Here is a 20,131-nt window from a genome sequence, read left to right as displayed (position 1 = left end):
TCGATTCCTTATCAGAAGGTGAAGAGAGAGATGCAGAGGAACTCGGATGAGCTCTTGCATTCGTTATCTAAAGTTTCCCCAGAGACAGAGACCCTAAATAGCCAGAAAAGAGGGTTTGGCTACCTAGGAGAGAGGATAGGCTACTAACACCTGAAGGAGCCTATCAGCAGGAGTCTCTGACGTCACCTGGTGGCACTGGCCACTCAGAGCAGTCCAGTGTGCCAGCAGCACCTCTGTTTCCAAGATGGCAGAGGTCTGGAGCACACTGGAGGAGCTCTGGACACCTCCCAGGGGAGGTGCAGGTCAGGGGAGTGGTCACTCCCCTTTCCTTTGTCCAGTTTCGCGCCAGAGCAGGGGCTAAGGGGTCCCTGAACCGGTGTAGACTGGCTTATGCAGAATTGGGCACATCTGTGCCCAACAAAGCATTTCCAGAGGCTGGGGGAGGCTACTCCTCCCCTGCCTTCACACCATTTTCCAAAGGGAGAGGGTGTTACACCCTCCCTCAGAGGAAGTTCTTTGTTCTGCCATCCTGGGCCAGGCCTGGCTGGACCCCAGGAGGGCAGCTGCCTGTCTGAGGGGTTGGCAGCAGCAGCAGCTGCAGTGAAACCCCAGGAAGGGCAGTTTGGCAGTACCAGGGTCTGTGCTACAGACCACTGGGATCATGGGATTGTGCCAACTATGCCAGGATGGCATAGAGGGGGCAATTCCATGATCATAGACATGTTACATGGCCATATTCGGAGTTACCATTGTGAAGCTACATATAGGTAGTGACCTATATGTAGTGCACGCGTGTAATGGTGTCCCCGCACTCACAAAGTTCAGGGAATTGGCTCTGAACAATGTGGGGGCACCTTGGCTAGTGCCAGGGTGCCCTCACACTAAGTAACTTTGCACCTAACCTTTACCAGGTAAAGGTTAGACATATAGGTGACTTATAAGTTACTTAAGTGCAGTGTAAAATGGCTGTGAAATAACGTGGACGTTATTTCACTCAGGCTGCAGTGGCAGGCCTGTGTAAGAATTGTCAGAGCTCCCTATGGGTGGCAAAAGAAATGCTGCAGCCCATAGGGATCTCCTGGAACCCCAATACCCTGGGTACCTCAGTACCATATACTAGGGAATTATAAGGGTGTTCCAGTAAGCCAATGTAAATTGGTAAGAATGGTCACTAGCCTGTTAGTGACAATTTGGAAAGAAATGAGAGAGCATAACCACTGAGGTTCTGATTAGCAGAGCCTCAGTGAGACAGTTAGTCACTACACAGGTAACACATTCAGGCACACTTATGAGCACTGGGGCCCTGGTTTACCAGGGTCCCAGTGACACATACAACTAAAACAACATATATACAGTGAAAAATGGGGGTAACATGCCAGGCAAGATGGTACTTTCCTACAAATCATAACACCAGCGGGGATGAGACCTTAAACTCCTCTTTTTGAAAGGATGGGGGGGAGGGGGGGACAGGGCGGACCGGAGCGGACTCCGAGCTCGCTGTAAGCACGGGCGGCTCAGGCTAGGAAAGGGCGCAGGAAAGGCTCGGCCTAGGACCGCTCCCAGCGGCGCCTCCCAGGGCGGGAAGTGCTGCGTTGTGTGGAGTCCTGTGGGAATCCTGATGCAAACTGCAGGATGTGTGTGTGTGTAGTTTAAATCCTCAGCGAAATATCTGAAAAAGTGAGAGTTAATGTTAAACCCGAAAATGGAGAAGCCTTTAACAAGCATCACACCCAACATGGGGCTCGAACCCACGACCCTGAGATTAAGAGTCTCATGCTCTACCGACTGAGCTAGCCGGGCTGCTAGGCCTATGTAATTTCACACATCCTCTGTGTGTTCTTTGTGAGGAAGTAGTGTGTGGTTATCACAGGAGGACCCTTTGTTTCATTTTCTCTGCTGCTGACTCGACACAGGGACCTTTCTCTTTCTCCATCTCTCGCTCTACCCCAGTCTTATGTCCCCATCAGTCTCTCTGGAGCTCACTCTGGTACATACATGCATCTCTCCTCTCAAACTGTCTCTGGGCACATACTTAAATGTCCAGTAGAGAACAGTGTGAACTATCCCTGTTTCACGAGGTGGCAGTCAGCCTCCAGAGATGCGTTCCGGAGGCTGCCGGAATGGGCGAGCGGTGTAAGGTGCCTCTTTCAAGAGCGGTATCTTCCCCAGTCCTGTGATCAAATCCTGCTGCCGACATAAAGTAGTTTTCATACCTACTTTAATCATAACACCAGCGGGATGAGACCTTAAACTGCTCTTTTTGAAAGGATGGGGGGGGGGGACAGGACGGACCGGAGCGGACTCCGAGCTCACTGTAAGCACGGGCGGCTCAGGCTAGGAAAGGGCGCAGGAAAGGCTCGGCCTAGGACCGCTCCCAGAGGCGCCTCCTAGGGCGGGAAGTGCTGCGTTGTGTGGAGTCCTGTGGGAATCGTGAGGCAAACTGCAGGATGTGTGTGTGTGTGTGTAGTTTTAAGCCTCAGCGAAATATCTGAAAAAGGTGAGAGTTAATGTTAAACCCGAAAATGGAGAAGCCTTTAACAAGCATTACGCCCAACATGGGGCTCAAACCCACGACCCTGAGATTAAGAGTCTCATGCTCTACCGACTGAACTAGCCACGCTGCTGTGCCTATGTCATTTCACACACCCTCTGTGTGTTCTTTGTGAGGAAGTAGTGTGTGGTTATCCCAGGAGGCCCCTTTGTTTCATTTTCTCTGCTGCTTACTCGACACAGGCACCTTTCTCTTTCTACATCTCTTGCTCTACCCCAGTCTTATGTCCCCATCAGTCTCTCTGGAGCTCACTCTGGTACATACATGCATCTGTCCTCTCAACGTGTCTCTGGGCACATACTTAAATGTCCAGTAGAGAACAGTGTGAACTCTCCCTGTTTCGCAAGGTGGCAGTTAGCCTCCAGAGCCATGTTCCGGAGGCTGCCGGAATGGCCGAGCGGTGTAAGGTGCCACATTCAAGAGCAGTGTCTTCCCCAGTCCCGTGATCAAATCCTGTTGCCGATATAAAGTAGTTTTCATACCTACTTTAAACATAACACCAGCGGGGATGAGACCTTAAACTCCTCTTTTTGAAAGGATGGGGGAGAGACAGGACGGACCGGAGCGTACTCCGAGCTCGCTGTAAGCATGGGCGGCTCAGGCTAGGAAAGGGCGCAGGAAAGGCTCGGCCTAGGACCGCTCCAGCGGCGCCTCCCAGGGCGTGAGGTGCTGCGTTGTGTGGAGTCCTGTGGCAATTGTGAGGGAAACTGCAGGATGTGTGTGTGTGTAGTTTTAAGCCTCAGCGAAATATCTGAAGAAGGTGAGAGTTAATGTTAAACCCGAAAATGGATAAGCCTTTAAAAAGCATCACACCCAACGTGGGGCTCAAACCCATGACCCTGAGATTAAGAGTCTCGTGCTCTACCGACTGAGCTAGCCCGGCTGCTGTGCCTGTTGTTTCACACACCCTCTGTGTGTTCTTTGTGAGGAACTAGTGTGTGGTTATGCGAGGAGGCCCCTTTGTTTCATTTTCTCTGCTGCTGACTCGACACAGGCACCTTTCTCTTTCTCCATCTCTCGCTCTACCCCAGTCTTATGTCCCCATCAGTCTATCTGGAGCTCACTCTGGTACATACATGCATCTGTCCTCTCAACCTGTCTCTGGGCACATACTTAAATGTCCAGTAGAGAACAGTGTGAACTCTCCCTGTTTTGCGAGGTGGCAGTCAGCTTCCAGAGCGGTGTTCCGGAGGCTGCCAGAAAGGCCGAGCGGTGTAAAGCGCCACATTTAAGAGCAGTATCGTCCCCAGTCCCGTGATCAAATCCCGCTGCTGACATAAAGTGGTTTTCATACCTACTTTAATCATAACACCAGCGGGGATGAGACCTTAAACTCTTCTTTTTGAAAGGATGGGGGGGGGGACAGGACGGACCGGAGCAGACTCCGAGCTCGCTGTAAGCACGGGCGGCTCAGGCTAGGAAAGGGCGCAGGAAAGGCTGGGCCTAGGACCGCTCCCAGGGCTGGAAGTGCTGCGTTGTGTGGAGTCCTGTGGGAATCGTGAGGCAAACGGCAGGATGTGTGTGTGTGTGTCGTTTTAAGCCTCAGCGAAATATCTGAAAAAGGTGAGAGTTAATGTTAAACCTGAAAATGGAGAAGCCTTTAAGAAGCATCACGCCCAACGTGGGGCTCGAACCCACGACCCTGAGATCAAGAGTCTCATGCTCTACCGACTGAGCTAGCCGGGCTGCTGTGCCTGTGGTATTTCACACAACCTCTGTGTTCTTTGTGAGGAAGTAGTGAGTGGTTATCCCAAGAGGCCCCTTTGTTTCATTTTCTCTGCTGCTGACTCGACACAGGCACCTTTCTCCATCTCTCGCTCTACCCCAGTCTTATGTCCCCATCAGTCTCTGGAGCTCACTCTGGTACATACATGCATCTGTCCTCTCAACCTGTCTCTGGGCACATACTTGAATGTCCAGTAGAGAACAGTGTGAACTCTCCCTGTTTCGCGAGGTGGCAGTCAGCCTCCAGAGCCGTGTTCGGGAGGCTGCCGGAATTTCCGAGCAGTGTAAGGCGCCACATTCAAGAGCAGTATCTTCCCCAGTCCCGTGATCAATTCCTGCTGCCGACATAAAGTAGTTTTCATACCTACTTTAATCATAACACCGGCGGGGTTAAGACCATAAACTCCTCTTTTTGAAAGGATGGGGGGGAGACAGGACGGACCGGAGCGGACTCCGAGCTCGCTGTAAGTACGGGCGGCTCAGGCTAGAAAAGGGCGCAGGAAAGGCTCGGCCTAGGACCGCTCCAAGCGGCACCTCCCAGGGTGGGAAGTGCTGCGTTGTGTGGAGTCCTGTGGGAATCGTGAGGCAAACTGCAGGATGTGTGTGTGTGTGTGTAGTTTTAACCCTCAGCGAAATATATCTGAAAAAGGTGAGAGTTAAGGTTAAACCCGAAAATGGAGAAGCCTTTAAAAAGCATCACACCCAACGTGGGGCTTGAACCCACGACCCTGAGATTAAGAGTCTCATGCTCTACCGACTGAGCTAGCCGGGCTGCTGTGCCTATGTTATTTCACACATCCTCTGTGTGTTCTTTGTGAGGAAGTAGTGTGTGGTTATCCCAGGAGGCCCCTTGGTTTCATTTTCTCTGCTGCTGACTCGATACAGGCACCTTTCTCTTTCTCCATCTCTCGCTCTACTCCAGTCTTATGTCCCCATCAGTCTCTCTGGAGCTCACTCTGGTACATACATGCATCTGTCGTCTCAACCTGTCTCTGGGCACATACTTAAATGTCCAGTAGAGAACAGTGTGAACTCTCCCTGTTTTGCGAGGTGGCAGTCCGCCTCCAGAGATGTGTTCCGGAGGCTGCCCGAATGGCCGAGCGGTGTAAGGTGCCACATTCTAGAGCAGTATCGTCCCCAGTCCCGTGATCAAATCCTGCTGCAGACATAAGGTAGTTTTCATACCTACTTTAATCATAACACCAGCGGGGATGAGACCTTAAACTCCTCTTTTTGAAAGGATGGGGGGGACAGGACGGACCGGAGCGGACTCCGAGCTCGCTGTAAGCATGGGCAGCACAGGTTAGGAAAGGGCGCAGGAAAGGCTGGGCCTAGGACCGCTCCCAGCGGCGCCACCCATGGCGGGAAGTGCTGTGTTGTGTGGAGTCCTGTGGGAATCGTGAGGGAAACGGCAGGATGTGTGTGTGTGTCGTTTTAAGCCTCAGCGAAATATCTGAAAAAGGTGAGAGTTAATGTTAAACCCGAAAATGGAGAAGCCTTTAAAAAGCATCACGCCCAACGTGGGGCTCGAACCCACAACCCTGAGATTAAGAGGCTCATGCTCTACCGACTGAGCTAGCCAGGCTGCTGTGCCTATGTCATTTCACACACCCTCTGTGTGTTCTTTGTGAGGAAGTAGTGTGTGGTTATCCCAGAAGGCCCCTTTGTTTCATTTTCTCTGCTGCTTACTCGACACAGGCACCTTTCTCTTTCTACATCTCTTGCTCTACCCCAGTCTTATGTCCCCATCAGTCTCTCTGGAGCTCACTCTGGTACATACATGCATCTGTCCTCTCAACGTGTCTCTGGGCACATACTTAAATGTCCAGTAGAGAACAGTGTGAACTCTCCCTGTTTCGCAAGGTGGCAGTTAGCCTCCAGAGCCATGTTCCGGAGGCTGCCGGAATGGCCGAGCGGTGTAAGGTGCCACATTCAAGAGCAGTGTCTTCCCCAGTCCCGTGATCAAATCCTGCTGCCGATATAAAGTAGTTTTCATACCTACTTTAAACATAACACCAGCGGGGATGAGACCTTAAACTCCTCTTTTTGAAAGGATGGGGGAGAGACAGGACGGACCGGAGCGTACTCCGAGCTCGCTGTAAGCATGGGCAGCTCAGGCTAGGAAAGGGCGCAGGAAAGGCTCGGCCTAGGACCGCTCCCAGCGGCGCCTCCCAGGGCGGGAAGTTCTGCGTTGTGTGGAGTCCTGTGGGAATTGTGTGGCAAACTGCAGGATGTTTGTGTGTGTAGTTTTAAGCCTCAGCGAAATAGCTGAAAAAGGTGAGAGTTAATGTTAAACCCGAAAATGGAGAAGCCTTTAAAAAGCATCACGCCCAACATGGGGCTCGAGCCCACGACCCTGAGATTAAGAGTCTCATGCTCTACCGACTGAGCTAGCCAGGGTGCTGTGCCTATGCCATTTCACACACCCTCTGTGTGTTCTTTGTGAGGAAGTAGTGTGTGGTTATCCCAGGAGGCCCCTTTGTTTCATTTTCTCTGCTGCTGAGTAGACACAGGCCCCTTTCTCTTTCTCCATCTCTCGCTCTACCCCAGTCTCATGTCCCCATCAGTCTCTCTGGAGCTCATTCTGGTACATACATGCATCTGTCCTCTCAACCTGTCTCTGGGCACATACTTAAATGTCCAGTAGAGAACAGTGTGAACTCTCCCTGTTTTGCAAGGTGGCAGTCAGCTTCCAGAGCTGTGTTCTAATGGCTGAGCGGTGTAAGGCACCACATTCAAGAGCAGTATCTTCCCCAGTCCGGTGATCAAATCGTGCTGCTGATATAAAGTACTTTTCATACCTACTTTAATCATAACACCAGCGGGGATGAGACCTTAACTCCTCTTTTTGAAAGGATGGTGGGGACAGGACGGACCGGAGCAGACTCCCAGCTCGCTGTAAGAACAGGCAGCTCAGGCTAGGAAAGGGCGCAGGAAAGGCTCGGCCTAGGACCGCTCCCAGTGGCGCCTCCCAGGGCGGGAAGTGCTGCGTTGTGTGGAGTCCTGTGGGAATCATGAGGCAAACTGCAGGATGTGTGTGTGTGTAGTTTTAAGCCTCAGCTAAATATATCTGAAAAAGGTGAGAGTTAATGTTAAACCCGAAAATGGAGAAGCCTTTAAAAAACATCACACACAACGTGGGGCTCGAACCCACGCCCCTGAGATTAAGAGTCTCATGCTCTACCAACTGAGCTAGCCAGGCTGCTGTGTCTATGTCATTTCACACACCCTCTGTGTGTTCTTTGTGAGGAAGTAGTGTGTGGTTATCCCAGGAGGCCCCTTTGTTTCATTTTCTCTGCTGCTGACTCGACACAGGCACCTTTCTCTTTCTCCATCTCTTGCTCTACTCCAGTCTTATTTCCCCATCAGTCTCTCTGGAGCTCACTCTGGTACATACATGCATCTGTCGTCTCAACCTGTCTCTGGGCACATACTTAAATGTCCAGTAGAGAACAGGGTGAACTCTCCCTGTTTCGCGAAGTGGCAGTCAGCCTCCACATCCGTGTTCCGGAGGCTGCCGGAATGGCCGAGCGGTGTAAAGTTCCACATTCAAGAGCACTATCTTCTCCAGTCCTGTCATCAAATCCCGCTGCCGACATAAAGTAGTTTTCATACCTACTTTAATCATAACACCAGCGGGGATGAGACCTTAAACTCCTCTTTTTGAAAGGATGGTGGGGGACAGGACGGACCGGAGCGGACTCCGAGCTCGCTGTAAGCACGGGCAGCTCAGGCTAGGAAAGGGCGCAGGAAAGGCTCGGCCTAGGACTGCTCCCAGCGGCGCCTCCCAGGGCGGGAAGTGCTGCGTAGTGTGGAGTCCTGTGGGAATCGTGAGGCAAACTGCAGGATGTGTGTGTGTGTGTAGTTTTAAGCCTCAGCGAAATATATCTGAAAAAGGTGAGAGTTAATGTTAAACCCGAAAATGGAGAAGCCTTTAAAAAGCATCACTCCCAACATGGGGCTGGAACTCACAACCCTGAGATTAAGAGTCTCATGCATTACCGACTGAGCTAGCCGGGCTGATGTGCCTATGTCATTTCACACACCCTCTGTGTGTTCTTTGTGAGGAAGTAGTGTGTGGTTATCCCAGGAGGCCCCTTTGTTTCATTTTCTCTGCTGCTGACTCGACACAGGCACCTTTCTCTTTCTCCATCTCTCGCTCTACCCCAGTCTTATGTCCCCATCAGTCTCTCTGGAGCTCACTCTGGTACATACATGCATCTGTCCTCTCAACCTGTCTCTGGGCACATACTTAAATGTCCAGTAGAGAACAGTGTGAACTCTACCTGTTTCGCGAGGTGGTAGTCACCCTCCTGAGTGTTGTTCCGGAGACTGCCGGAATGGCCGAGCGGTGAAAGGTGCCACATTCGAAAGCAGTATCTTCCCCAGTCCCGTGATCAAATCCTGCTGCCGACATAAAGAAGTTTTCATTACTAATTTAATCATAACACCAGCTGGGATGAGACCTTAAACTCCTCTTTTTGAAAGGATGAGGGGGGACAGGACGGACCAGAGCGGACTCCAAGCTCGCTGTAAGCACGGGCTGCTCAGGCTAGGAAAGGGCGCAGGAAAGGCTCGGCCTAGGACCGCTCCCAGCGGCGCCTTCCAGGGCGGGAAGTGCTGCGTTGTGTGGAGTCCTGTGGGAATCGTGAGGCAAACTGCAGGATGTGTGTGTAGTTTTAAGCCTCAGCAAAATTTCTGAAAAAGGTGAGAGTTAATGTTAAACCCGAAAATGGAGAATCCTTTAAAAAGCATCACGCCCAACGTGGGGCTCAAACCCACAACTCGGAGATTAAGAGTCTCATGCTCTACCGACCGAGCTAGCCCGCTTCCTGTGTCTATGTCATTTCACACACCCTCTGTGTGTTTCTTGTGAGGAAGTAGTGTGTGGTTATCCCAGGAGGCCCCTGTGTTGTGTGGAGTCCTGTGGGAATCGTGAGGCAAACGGCAGGATGTGTGTGTGTGTGTCGTTTTAAGCCTCAGCAAAATATCTGAAAAAGGTGAGAGTTAATGTTAAACCCGAAAATGGAGAAGCCTTTAAAAAGCATAAAGCCCAACGTGGGGCTCGAACCCACGACCCTGAGATTAAGAGTCTCATGGTCTACCGACTGAGCTAGCCGGGCTGCTGTGCCTATGTCATTTCACACACCCTCTGTGTGTTCTTTGTGAGGAAGTAGTGTGTGGTTATCACAGGAGGCCCCTATGTTTCATTTTCTCTGCTGCTGACTCGACACAGGCACCTTTCTCTTTCTCCATCTCTCGTTCTACCCCACCCTTATGTCCCCATAAGTCTCTCTGGAGCTCACTCTGGTACATACATGCATCTGTACTCTCAACCTGTCTCTGGGCACATACTTAAATGTCCAGTAGAGAACAGTGTGAACTCTCCCTGTTTCACGAGGTGGCAGTCAGCCTCCAGAGTCGCGTTCTGGAGGGTGCCAGAATGGCCGAGCGGTGTAAGGTGCCACATTCAATAGCAGTATCTTCCCCAGTCCTGTGATCAAATCTTGCTGCTGACATAAAGTAGTTTTCATACCTACTTTAATCATAACACCAGCTGGGATGAAACCTTAAACTCCTCTTTTTGAAAGGATTGGGGGGGGGGGGGGGGAACAGGACGGACCAGAGCGGACTCCGAGCTCGCTGTAAGCACGGGCGGCTCAGGCTAGGAAAGGGTGCAGGAAAGGCTCGGCCTAGGACCGCTCCCAGCGGCGCCTCCCAGGGCGGGAAGTGCTGCGTTGTGTGGAGTCCTGTGGGAATTGTGAGGCAAACTGCAGGATGTGTGTGTGTGTGTGTAGTTTTAAGCCTCAGCGAAATATCTGAAAAAGGTGAAAGTTAATGTTAAACCCGAAAATGGAGAAGCCTTTATCAAGAATCACACCCAACATGGGGCTCGAACCCACGACCCTGAGATTAAGAGTCTCATGCTCTACCGACTGAGCTAGCCGGGCTGCTAGGCCTATGTAATTTCACACATCCTCTGTGTTCTTTGTGAGGAAGTAGTGTGTGGTTATCCCAGGAGGACCCTTTGTTTCATTTTCTCTGCTGCTGACTCGACACAGGGACCTTTCTCTTTCTCCATCTCTCGCTCTACCCCAGTCTTATGTCCCCATCAGTCTCTCTGGAGCTCACTCTGGTACATACATGCATCTCTCCTCTCAACCTGTCTCTGGGCACATACTTAAATGTCCAGTAGAGAACAGTGTGAACTATCCCTGTTTCACGAGGTGGCAGTCAGCCTCCAGAGCTATGGTCCGGAGGCTGCCGGAATGGGCGAGCGGTGTAAGGTGCCTCTTTCAAGATCGGTATCTTCCCCTGTCCTGTGATCAAATCCCGCTGCCGACATAAAGTAGTTTTAATACCTACTTTAATCATAACACCAGCGGGGATGAGACCTTAAACTCCTCTTTTTGAAAGGATGGGGGAGGACAGGACGGACCGGAGAAGACTCCGAGCTCGCTGTAAGCACGTGCGGCTCAGGCTAGGAAAGGGCGCAGAAAAGGTTCGGCCTGGGACCGCTCCCAGCGGCGCCTCCCAGGGCGGGAAGTGCTGCGTTGTGTGGAGTCCTGTGGGAATCGTGAGGCAAACTGCAGGATGTGTGTGTGTGTGTAGTTTTAAGGCTCAGCGAAATATCTGAAAAAGGTGAGAGTTAATGTTAAACCCGAAAATAGAGAAGCCTTTAAAAAGCATCTCGCCCAACGTGGGGCTTGAACCCACGACCCTGAGATTAAGAGTCTCATGCTCTACCGACTGAACTAGCCGGGCTGCTGTGCCTATGTTATTTCACACACCCTCTGTGTGTTCTTTGTGAGGAAGTAGTGTGTAGTTATCCCAGGAGGCCCCTTTGTTTCATTTTCTCTGCTGCTGACTCGACACAGGCACCTTTCTCTTTCTCCATTTCTCGCTCTACCCCAGTCTTATGTCCCCATCAGTCTCTCTGGAACTCACTCTGGTACATACTTGCATCTGTCCTCTCAACCTGTCTCTGGGCACATACTTAAATGTCCAGTAGAGAACAGTGTGAACTCTCCCTGTTTCGCGAGGTGGCAGTCAGCCTCCAGAGCCGTGTTCCGGAGGCTGCTGGAATGGCCGAGCGGTGTAAGGTGCCTCATTCAAGAGCAGAATCTTCACCAGTCCCGTTATCAAATCCTGCTGCTGACATAAAGTAGTTTTCTTACCTACTTTAATCATAACACCAGCGGGGATGAGACCTTAAACTCCTCTTTTTGAAAGGATGGGGGGGACAGGACGGACCGAAGCGGACTCCGAGCTCGCTGTAAGCACGGGCGGCTCAGGCTAGGAAAGGGCGCAGGAAAGGCTCGGCCTTGGACCGCTCCCAGCGGCGCCTCCCAGGGCGGGAAGTGCTGCGTTGTGTGGAGTCCTGTGAGAATCGTGAGGCAAACTGCAGGATGTGTCTGTGTGTAGTTTTAAGCCTCAGCGAAATATCTGAAAAAGGTGAGAGTTAATGTTAAACCTTAAAATGGAGAAGCCTTTAAAAAACATCACGCCCAACGTGGGGCTCAAACCCACGACCCTGAGATTAAGAGTCTCATGCTCTACCAACTGAGCTAGCCGGGCTGCTGTGCCTATTTCATTTCACACACCCTCTGTGTGTTCTTTGTGAGGAAGTAGTGTGTGGTTATCCCAGGAGGCCCCTTTGTTTCATTTTCTCTGCTGCTGACTCGAAACAGGCACCTTTCTCTTTCTCCATCTCTCGCTCTACCCCAGTCTTATGTCCCCGTCAGTCTCTCTGGAGCTCACTCTGGTACATACATGCATCTGTCCTCTAAACCTGTCTCTGGGCACATACTGAAATGTCCAGTAGAGAACAGTGTGAACTCTCCCTGTTTCGCGAGGTGGCAGTCAGCCTCCAGAGCTGTGTTCCCGAGGCTGCCGGAATGGCCGAACGGTGTAAGGCGCCACATTCAAGAGCAGTATCTTCCCCAGTCCTGTGATCAAATGCTGCTGCCGACATAAAGTAGTTTTCATACCTACTTTAATCATAACATCAGTGGGGATGAGACCTTAAACTCCTTTTCTTGAAAAGATGGGGGGGGGACAGTACGGACCGGAGCGGAGCGGACTCCGAGCTCGCTGTAAGCACGGGCGGCTCAGGCTAGGAAAGGGCGCAGGAAGGGCTCGGCCTAGGACCGCTCAAAGCGGCGCCTCCCAGGGCAGGAAGTGCTGCGTTGTGTGGAGTCCTGTGGGAATCGTGAGGCAAACTGCAGGATGTGTGTGTGTGTGTAGTTTTAAGCCTCAGCGAAATATATCTGAAAAAGGTGAGAGTTAATGTTAAACCCGAAAATGGAGAAGCCTTTAAAAAGCATCACGCCACACGTGGGGCTCGAACCCACGACCCTGAGATTAAAAGGCTCATGCTCTACCGACTGAGGTAGCCGGGCTGCTGTGCCTATGTCGTTTCACACACCCTCTGTGTGTTCTTTGTAAGGGAGTAGTGTGTGGTTATCCTAGGAGGCCCCTTGGTTTCATTTTCTCTGCTGCTGACTCGACACAGGCACCTTTCTCTTTCTCTATCTCTCGCTCTACTCCAGTCTTATGTCCCGATCAGTCTCTCTGGAGCTCACTCTGGTACATACATGCATCTATCGTCTCAACCTGTCTCTGGGCACATACTTAAATGTCCAGTAGAGAACAGTGTGAACTCTTCCTGTTTCGCGAAGTGGCAGTCAGCCTCCAGAGCCATGTTCCAGAGGCTGCCGGAATGGCCGAGCTGTGTAAGGTGCCCCATTTAAGAGCAGTATGTTCCCCAGTCCTGTTATCAAATCCCGCTGCCGACATAAAGTAGTTTTCATACCTACTTTAATCATAACACCTGCGGGGACGAGACCTTAAACTCCTCTTTTTGAAAGGATGGGGGGGGACAGGACGGACTGGAGCGGACTCCGAGCTCGCTGTAAGCACGGGCAGCTCAGGCTAGGAAAGGGCGCAGGAAAGGCTCGGCCTAGGACCGCTCCCAGCGGCGCCTCCCAGGGCGGGAAGTGATGCGTTGTGTGGAGTCCTGTGGGAATCGTGAGGCAAACTGCAAGATCTGTGTGTGTGTAGTTTTAAGCCTCAACGAAGTATCTGAAAAAGGTGAGAGTTAATGTTAAACCCGAAAATGGAGAAGGCTTTAAAAAGCATCACGCCCAACGTGGGGCTTGAACCCACGACCCTGAGATTAAGAGTCTCATGCTCAACCGACTGAACTAGCCGGGCTGCTGTGCCTATGTTATTTCACACACCCTCTGTGTGTTCTTTGTGAGGAAGTAGTGTGTAGTTATCCCAGGAGGCCCCTTTGTTTCATTTTCTCTGCTGCTGACTCGACACAGGCACCTTTCTCTTTCTCCATTTCTCGCTCTACCCCAGTCTTATGTCCCCATCAGTCTCTCTGGAACTCACTCTGGTACATACTTGCATCTGTCCTCTCAACCTGTCTCTGGGCACATACTTAAATGTCCAGTAGAGAACAGTGTGAACTCTCCCTGTTTCGCGAGGTGGCAGTCATCCTCCAGAGGCGTGTTCCGGAGGCTGCTGGAATGGCCGAGCGGTGTAAGGTGCCTCATTCAAGAGCAGAATCTTCACCAGTCCCGTTATCAAATCCTGCTGCTGACATAAAGTAGTTTTCATACCTACTTTAATCATAACACCAGCGGGGATGAGACCTTAAACTCCTCTTTTTGAAAGGATGGGGGGGACAGGACGGACCGAAGCGGACTCCGAGCTCGCTGTAAGCACGGGCGGCTCAGGCTAGGAAAGGGCGCAGGAAAGGCTCGGCCTTGGACCGCTCCCAGCGGCGCCTCCCAGGGCGGGAAGTGCTGCGTTGTGTGGAGTCCTGTGAGAATCGTGAGGCAAACTGCAGGATGTGTGTGTGTGTAGTTTTAAGCCTCAGCGAAATATCTGAAAAAGGTGAGAGTTAATGTTAAACCTTAAAATGGAGAAGCCTTTAAAAAACATCACGCCCAACGTGGGGCTCAAACCCACGACCCTGAGATTAAGAGTCTCATGCTCTACCAACTGAGCTAGCCGGGCTGCTGTGCCAATGTAATTTCACACACCCCCAGTGTGTTCTTTGTGAGGAAGTAGTGTGTGGTTATCCCAGGAAGCCCCTTTGTTTCATTTTCTCTGCTGCTGACTCGACACAGGCACCTTTCTCCATCTCTCGCTCTACCCCAGTCTTATGTCCCCATCAGTCTCTCTGGAGCTCACTCTGGTAGATACATGCATCTGTCCTCTCAACCTGTCTCTGGGCACATACTTAAATGTCCAGTAGAGAACAGTGTGAACTCTCCCTGTTTCGCGAGGTGGCAGTCAGCTTCCAGAGGATTGTTCCGGAAGCTGCTGGAATGGGCGAGCGGTGTAAGGTGCCACATTCAAGATCAATATCTTTCCCAGTCTTGTGATCAAATCCCGCTGCCGACATAAAGTAGTTTTCATACCTACTTTAATCATAACACCAGCGGGGATAAGACCTTAAACTCCTCTTTTTGAAAGGATGGGGGGGGGGACAGGACGGACCGGAGCGGACTCCGAGCTCGCTGTAAGCACGTGCGGCTAAGGCTAGGAAAGGGCGCAGGAAAGGCTCGGCCTAGGACCGCTCCCAGCGGCGCATCCCAGGGCGGGAAGTGCTGCGTTGTGTGGAGTCCTGTGGGAATCGTGAGGCAAACGGCAGGATGTGTGTGTGTGTGTAGTTTTAAGCCTCAGCGAAATATCTGAAAAAGGTAAGAGTTAATGTTAAACCCGAAAATGGAGAAGCCTTTAAAAAGCATCACACCCAACGTAGGGCTCGAACCCACGACCCTGAGATTAAGAGGCTCATGTTCTACCGACTGAGCTAGCCAGGCTACTGTGCCTATATCATTTCACACACCCTCTGTGTGTTCTTTGTGAGGAAGTAGTGTGTGGTTATCCCAGGAGGCCCCTTTGTTTCATTTTCTCTGCTGCTGACTCGACACAGGAACCTTTCTCTTTCTCCATCTCTCGCTCTACCCCAGTCTTATGTCCCCATCAGTCTCTCTGGAGCTCACTCTGGTAAATACATGCATCTTTCCTCTCAACCTGTCTCTGGGCACATACCTAAATGTCCAGTAGAGAACAGTGTGAACTCTCCCTGTTTTGCGAGTTGGCAGTCAGCCTCCAGAGCAATGTTCCGCAGGCTGCCGGAATGGCCGAGCGGTGTAAGCTGCCACATTCTAGAGCTGTATCGTCCCCAGTCCCGTGATCAAATCCCGCTGCTGACATAAAGTAGTTTTCATACCTACTTTAATCATAACACCAGCGGGGATGAGACCTTAAACTCCTCTTTTTGAAAGGATGGGGGGGGACAGGACGGACCGGAGCAGACTCCGAGCTCGCTGTAAGCACGGGCGGCTCAGGCTAGGAAAGGGCGCAGGAAAGGCTGGGCCTTGGACCGCTCCCAGCGGCGCCTCCCAGGGCTGGAAGTGCTGCGTTGTGTGGAGTCCTGTGGGAATCGTGAGGCAAACGGCAGGATGTGTGTGTGTGTGTCGTTTTAAGCCTCAGCGAAATATCTGAAAAAGGTGAGAGTTAATGTTAAACCTGAAAATGGAGAAGCCTTTAAGAAGCATCACGCCCAACGTGGGGCTCGAACCCACGACCCTGAGATTAAGAGTCTCATGCTCTACCGACTGAGCTAGCCGGGCAGCTGTGCCTGTGATATTTCACACAACCTCTGTGTGTTCTTTGTGAGGAAGTAGTGTGTGGTTATCCCAAGAGGCCCCTTTGTTTCATTTTCTCTGCTGCTGACTCGACACAGGCACCTTTCTCCATCTCTCGCTCTACCCCAGTCTTATGTCCCCATCAGTCTCTCTGGAGCTCACTCTGGTACATACATGCATCTGTCCTCTCAACCTGTCTCTGGGCACATACTTAAATGTCCAGTAGAGAACAGTGTGAACTCTCCCTGTTTTGCGAGGTGGCAGTCAGCCTCCCGAGTTGTGTTCCGGAGGCTGCCCGAATGGCCGAGCGGTGTAAGGTGCCACATTCTAGAGCAGTATCGTCCCCAGTCCCGTGATCAAATCCTGCTGCAGACATAAGGTAGTTTTCATACCTACTTTAATCATAACACCAGCGGGGATGAGACCTTAAACTCCTCTTTTTGAAAGGATGGGGGGGACAGGACGGACCGGAGCGGACTCCGAGCTCGCTGTAAGCATGGGCAGCACAGGTTAGGAAAGGGCGCAGGAAAGGCTGGGCCTAGGACCGCTCCCAGCGGCGCCACCCAGGGCGGGAAGTGCTGCGTTGTGTGGAGTCCTGTGGGAATCGTGAGGGAAACGGCAGGATGTGTGTGTGTGTGTCGTTTTAAGCCTCAGCGAAATATCTGAAAAAGGTGAGAGTTAATGTTAAACCCGAAAATGGAGAAGCCTTTAAAAAGCATCACGCCCAACGTGGGGCTCGAACCCACAACCATGAGATGAAGAGGCTCATGCTCTACCGACTGAGCTAGCCAGGCTGCTGTGCCTATGTCATTTCACACACCCTCTGTGTGTTCTTTGTGAGGAAGTAGTGTGTGGTTATCCCAGGAGGCCCCTTTGTTTCATTTTCTCTACTGCTGACTCGACACAGGCACCTTTCTCTTTCTCCATCTCTCGCTCTACCCCAGTCTTATGTCCCCATCAGTCTCTCTGGAGCTCACTCTGGTACATACATGCATATGTCCTCTCAACCTGTCTCTGGGTACATACTTAAATGTCCAGTAGAGAACAGTGTGAACTCTCCCTGTTTCGCGAGGTGGCAGTCAGCCTCCAGAGCCATGTTTTGGAGGCTGCCGGAATGGCTGAGCGGTGTAAGACGCCACATTCAAGAGCAGCATCTTCCCCAATCTTGTGATCAAATCCTGCTGCCGACATAAAGTAGGTTTCATACCTACTTTAATCATAACACCAGCAGGGATGAGACCTTAAACTCCTCTTTTTGAAAGGATGGGGGGGGGACAGGACGGACCGGAGCGGACTCCGACCTCGCTGTAAGCACGGGCGGCTCAGGCTAGGAAAGGGCGCAGGAAAGGCTCGGCCTAGGACCGCTCCCAGCGGCGCCTCCCAGGGCTGGAAGTGCTGCGTTGTGTGGAGTCCTGTGGGAATCGTGAGGCAAACTGCAGGATGTGTGTTTGTGTAGTTTTATGCCTCAGCGAAATATCTGAAAAAGGTGAGAGTTAATGTTAAACCCGAAAATGGAGAAGCCTTTAAAAAGCATCACGCCCATCGTGGGGCTCGAACCCACGACCCTGAGATTAAGAGTCTCATGCTCTACTGACTGAGCTAGCCGGGCTCCTGTGCCTATGTCATATCACACACCCTCTGTGTGTTCTTTGTGAGGAAGTAGTGTGTGGTTATCCCAGGAGGCCCCTTTGTTTCCTTTTCTCTGCTGCTGACTCAACACAGGCACCTTTCTCTTTCTCCATCTCTAACTCTACCCCAGTCTTATGTCCCCATCAGTCTCTCTGGAGCTCACTCTGGTACATACATGCATCTGTCCTCTCAACCTGTCTCTGGGCACATACTTAAATGTCCAGTAGAGAACAGTGTGAACTCTCCCTGTTTCGCGAGGTGGCAGTCAGCCTCCAGAGCCGTGTTCGGGAGGCTGCCGGAATTTCCGAGCGGTGTAAGGCGCCACATTCAAGAGCAGTATCTTCCCCAGTCCCGTAATCAATTCCCGCTGCCGACATAAATTAGTTTTCATACCTACTTTAATCATAACACCAGCGGGGTTGAGACCTTAAACTCCTCTTTTTGAAAGGATGGGGGGGAGATAGGACGGACCGGAGCGGACTCCCAGCTCGCTGTAAGCACGGGCGGCTCAGGCTAGGAAAGGGCGTAGGAAAGGCTCGGCCTAGGACCGCTCCCAGCGGCGCCTCCCAGGGTGGGAAGTGCTGCGTTGTGTGGAGTCCTGTGGGAATCGTGAGGCAAACTGCAGGATGTGTGTGTGTGTGTGTGTAGTTTTAAGCCTCAGCGAAATATCTGAAAAAGGTGAGAGTTAATGTTAAACCCGAAAATGGATAAGCCTTTAAAAAGCATCACACCCAACGTGGGGCTCGAACCCACGACCCTGAGATTAAGAGTCTCATGCTCTACCGACTGAGCTAGCCGGGCTGCTGTGCTTATGTCATTACACACATCCTCTGTGTGTTCTTTGTGAGGAAGTAGTGTGTGGTTATCCCAGGAGGCCCCTTTGTTTCATTTTCTCTGCTGCTGACTCGACACAGGCACCTTTCTCTTTCTCCATCTCTCACTCTACCCCAGTCTTATGTCCCCATCAGTCTCTCTGGAGCTCACTCTGGTACATACATGCATCTGTCCTCTCAACCTGTCTCTGGGCACATACTTAAATGTCCAGTAGAGAACAGTGTGAACTCTCCCTGTTTTGCGAGGTGGCAGTCAGCCTCCAGAAGAGTGTTCCGCAGGCTGCCGGAATGGCCGAGCGGTGTAAGGTGCCACATTCTAGAGCCGTATCGTCCCCAGTCCCGTGATCAAACCCTGCTGCTGACATAAAGTAGTTTTCATACCTACTTTAATCATAACACCAGCGGGGATGAGACCTTAAACTCCACTTTTTGAAAGGATGGGGGGGGGACAGGACGGACCGGAGCGGACTCCGAGCTTGCTGTAAGCACGGGCGGCTCAGGCTAGGAAAGGGCGCAGGAAAGGCTTGGCCTAGGACCGCTCTCAGCGGCGCCTCCCAGGGCTGGAAGTGCTGCGTTGTGTGGAGTCCTGTGGGAATCGTGAGGCAAACGGCAGGATGTGTGTGTGTGTCTCGTTTTAAGCCTCAGCAAAATATCTGAAAAAGGTGAGAGTTAATGTTAAACCCGAAAATGGAAAAGCCTTTAAAAATCATCCCGCCCAACGTGGGGCTCGAACCCACGACCCTGAGATTAAGAGTCTCATGCTCTACCGACTGAGCTAGCCAGGCTGCTGTGCCTGTAGTATTTCACACAACCTCTGTGTGTTCTTTGTGAGGAAGTAGTGTGTGGTTATCCCAAGAGGCCCCTTTGTTTCATTTTCTCTGCTGCTGACTCGACACAGGCACCTTTCTCCAACTCTCGCTCTACCCCAGTCTTATGTCCCCATCAGTCTCTCTGGCGCTCACTCTGGTACATACATGCATCTGCCCTCTCAACCTGTCTCTGGGCACATACTTGAATGTCCAGTAGAGAACAGTGTGAACTCTCCCTGTTTCGCGAGGTGGCAGTCAGCCTCCAGAGCCGTGTTCGGGAGGCTGCCGGAATTTCCGAGCGGTGTAAGGTGCCACATTCAAGAGCAGTATCTTCCCCAGTCCCGTAATCAATTCCCGCTGCCGACATAAATTAGTTTTCATACCTACTTTAATCATAACACCAGCGGGGTTGAGACCTTAAACTCCTCTTTTTGAAAGGATGGGGGGGAGATAGGACGGACCGGAGCGGACTCCCAGCTTGCTGTAAGCACGGGCGGCTCAGGCTAGGAAAGGGCGTAGGAAAGGCTCGGCCTAGGACCGCTCCCTGCGGCGCCTCCCAGGGTGGGAAGTGCTGCGTTGTGTGGAGTCCTGTGGGAATCGTGAGGCAAACTGCAGGATGTGTGTGTGTGTGTGTGTGTGTGTAGTTTTAAGCCTCAGCGAAATATCTGAAAAAGGTGAGAGTTAGTGTTAAACTCGAAAATGGATAAGCCTTTAAAAAGCATCACGCCCAACGTGGGGCTCGAACCCACGACCCTGAGATTAAGAGTCTCATGCTCTACCGACTGAGCTAGCCAGGCTGCTGTGCTTATGTTATTTCACACATCCTCTGTGTGTTCTTTGTGAGGAAGTAGTGTGTGGTTATCCCAGGAGGCCCCTTTGTTTCATTTTCTCTGCTGCTGACTCGACACAGGC

At 51.7% G+C, this 20,131-nt stretch overlaps 9 non-coding genes across 9 annotated transcripts; all 9 read right to left on the bottom strand.

The window, feature by feature from the left end:
• Positions 1-4,164: 4,164 nt before the first annotated feature.
• On the bottom strand, positions 4,165-4,237 carry TRNAK-CUU (transfer RNA lysine (anticodon CUU)). The gene has a single exon. It is a non-coding gene; the product is annotated as a tRNA-Lys (tRNA).
• A 738-nt stretch (positions 4,238-4,975) lies between these two features.
• On the bottom strand, positions 4,976-5,048 carry TRNAK-CUU (transfer RNA lysine (anticodon CUU)). The gene has a single exon. It is a non-coding gene; the product is annotated as a tRNA-Lys (tRNA).
• A 6,733-nt stretch (positions 5,049-11,781) lies between these two features.
• TRNAK-CUU (transfer RNA lysine (anticodon CUU)) lies at positions 11,782-11,854 on the bottom strand. The gene has a single exon. It is a non-coding gene; the product is annotated as a tRNA-Lys (tRNA).
• Positions 11,855-12,605: 751 nt separating this feature from the next.
• Positions 12,606-12,678, bottom strand: TRNAK-UUU (transfer RNA lysine (anticodon UUU)). Its single transcript has one exon. It is a non-coding gene; the product is annotated as a tRNA-Lys (tRNA).
• Positions 12,679-14,232: 1,554 nt separating this feature from the next.
• On the bottom strand, positions 14,233-14,305 carry TRNAK-CUU (transfer RNA lysine (anticodon CUU)). The gene has a single exon. It is a non-coding gene; the product is annotated as a tRNA-Lys (tRNA).
• Positions 14,306-15,860: 1,555 nt separating this feature from the next.
• On the bottom strand, positions 15,861-15,933 carry TRNAK-CUU (transfer RNA lysine (anticodon CUU)). Its single transcript has one exon. It is a non-coding gene; the product is annotated as a tRNA-Lys (tRNA).
• A 2,372-nt stretch (positions 15,934-18,305) lies between these two features.
• Positions 18,306-18,378, bottom strand: TRNAK-CUU (transfer RNA lysine (anticodon CUU)). Its single transcript has one exon. It is a non-coding gene; the product is annotated as a tRNA-Lys (tRNA).
• Positions 18,379-19,122: 744 nt separating this feature from the next.
• TRNAK-CUU (transfer RNA lysine (anticodon CUU)) lies at positions 19,123-19,195 on the bottom strand. Its single transcript has one exon. It is a non-coding gene; the product is annotated as a tRNA-Lys (tRNA).
• A 748-nt stretch (positions 19,196-19,943) lies between these two features.
• Positions 19,944-20,016, bottom strand: TRNAK-CUU (transfer RNA lysine (anticodon CUU)). Its single transcript has one exon. It is a non-coding gene; the product is annotated as a tRNA-Lys (tRNA).
• Between the last annotated feature and the right edge of the window lie 115 nt (positions 20,017-20,131).

This window comes from Pleurodeles waltl, chromosome 6 (genome assembly GCF_031143425.1).
Source record: "Pleurodeles waltl isolate 20211129_DDA chromosome 6, aPleWal1.hap1.20221129, whole genome shotgun sequence".
In the NCBI taxonomy this organism is placed as follows: Eukaryota; Metazoa; Chordata; class Amphibia; order Caudata; family Salamandridae; genus Pleurodeles; species Pleurodeles waltl.
This window is presented reverse-complemented; position numbering and strand designations above follow the sequence as displayed.